This window comes from Engraulis encrasicolus, chromosome 6 (genome assembly GCF_034702125.1).
Source record: "Engraulis encrasicolus isolate BLACKSEA-1 chromosome 6, IST_EnEncr_1.0, whole genome shotgun sequence".
Lineage (NCBI taxonomy): Eukaryota > Metazoa > Chordata > Actinopteri > Clupeiformes > Engraulidae > Engraulis > Engraulis encrasicolus.
Window position 1 is genome coordinate 24,126,429 of NC_085862.1, and position 2,500 is coordinate 24,128,928.

The following is a 2,500-nucleotide window of genomic DNA, read 5'->3' on the forward strand; positions in this document are numbered from 1 at the left end:
GTACCTGCTACCAAAATCTGCTTCAGAACATAAATGTACAGTTGGCAATATTTAACTGTACTATGTCCAATGTTTAGAACGACCGGAGAAGTCGAGACAAAGTCAACACAAGGTGCATATGCTGCCATCCATCCATAGGGTCTTCAGCAATGGGGGGGGGGGGTTACTAAGTACCTGCTACCAAAATCTGCTTTAGAACATAAATGCACAGTTAAGTGGGCATGCTTGACTGTACTGTGTCCAAAGTCTAAAAAGGCAAAGTCAAGTAAAGGCAAAGTCACTTCAAATACACATTCTGCCAACCAGCATCCATACGGGTTCTGCAACAGTGAAGGAGTTCAGTAAGCATCTGCTACCAGTCAAGCTGGTGTGTGTGTGTGTGTGTGTGTGTGTGTGTGTGTGTGTGTGTGTGTGTGTGTGTGTGTGTGTGTGTGTGTGTGTGTGTGTGTGTGTGTGTGTGTGTGTGTGTGTGTGTGTGGGTGTGTGTGGGTGTGTGTGTGTGTGAGGGGGGTAACGAAGGGGTTAGTTATCCTGGGTCCAGGGATAAGTGGGGCCCCAAAATTGGAGCTTTATTGCATTGTATGTATTGGGTGGGGTGGGGGGTGGGGGTCTTTCAGACGACTTTGTCCTGGGCCCAAGCAGAGATGTCAGCGGCCCCGTCTGATACCATGCAGAAAGCAAAGCAACCCTTGGCAAACTCCCCAATACTTTTTTTGCCTTTTTTTTTTGCTTTCAGGAGAAATGCTCCTTTTTATGTTCACCTTGCATGCCAGCAAGCGACGCTACAGCAACTCCCACTGGGACTGTGCCACAAGAGGCATCGGGAAGACAAAGCACCCAGTTATAGAAGCTGAGAATAATGCAGGGGAGAAACACCAGATAAGGATACATGGAGCTAGCACTAGCCCGAGATTTAGCTCCTAGCTGCTTTGCATGAGGCTTTGAGTGCCAAGAAAAGTGCTATATAAAACCGATTTATAATTATTACTGTTAAGAGACCAGGGGGTATACTAAGATGCTGGTTCAGTCGTAAACCAGGTTAAGTTTACCTTGTAGTAGAGGTAAATCATCTAATACAAACCCCAACTCCGGTGAAGTTGGGACGTTTGGTAAACAGTGAATAAAATCAAAATGCTATCATTTTCAAAACATTCAATCCATTCATTAGATGGAGAATAGTGAGAAGAAAACATATTAAGTGTTAAAACCGAGAAAAATATTCTTTTGGGGGACATATGTACTCATTTCTAATTTGATAAATCCAACACGTCTCAAATAAGTTGGGACGGGGATCAGTGAAATTTAGTAAACATCCAAATAAGATAAAACAACAAAGAAGAACATTTCAAAATGAATTGTACTGACGGACAATATAGGTTTCCAGGTATAAGATCATCACAGAGAGGCTGAGTCACTCAGAATTAAAGATGCAAAGGGAATAATTACCATAGTTATTACATACATTTTTGAATTCCTTTTGATTTACCACGATTGAGTGTATATAAGACATATTTTTGTTACTAAAATCATTGTATAGGTTCATGACATCATGAAATATATATTGGCTGTAGTCTCACTCTAATTCCTGGAGTGCTAGAGCTATTGAAAATTGACCATGTTAAGAATGCTTAATGCGTGCAAATAATACAGGGGTGTAACATTCTCCTAAGCACCTGAGCTCACTTGAAATAAACCCAGAAGACATGGGAAACTGTCCTTTGCTTACAAAAGTCAGCAGAAGTTGTAGAGGTCCATTCTTTTTGACAATAATAGAGCATTGCACAGTGAAAATGGACTACAGTGAAAATGGACCATCCAACTTGTGTTAGTGTTAACCTCAAAAGTCAGCCTCCATGATGGCATGTGGGTGCAGTAGTGCATTGGTTAAGATGTTCTCACTCATCTGTAGAGTTAAATACAGTGCTGAATGGTATAAATGAGTTTTAAACAGCATGAAAAGCCACTCATGCATTATATTTTGAAGGGAGATCTTCGATTACTGCCACATAGTAAAGTCAAATTGCATTCTCTACTATGTTTTAACAGTTTGGCTCCATCATAAGGACCAGCAGGTGATAAAATGGTGGGCTTTTGGTCAGGACCTGTCACACTGTAAGCACTACAGAAAGGAAAACATTGCAAAACATGACAAGGAATACACCCACCATTTAAGCTGGTGAAATCATGTCCAAGATAGGAATTAACACTGTTTTTTTATATAAAATCATCTCATCGGTTAATGTATTTAACTGTTAAGTGTTGTCTTTTGTTTTGTTTTTAGTCTTCCTCGACATTTGCTGCCATTTATTGTCCCCGTCCCAACTCTTTTGAGACGTGTTGGATTTATCAAATTAGAAATGAGTACATATCCCCCCCTATTTTTTCTCGGCTTTAACACTTAATATGTTGTCTTTTCACTATTCTCCATCTAATGAATATATTGAATGTTTTGAAAATGATAGCATTTTGATTTTATTCACTGTTTACCAAACGTCCCAAC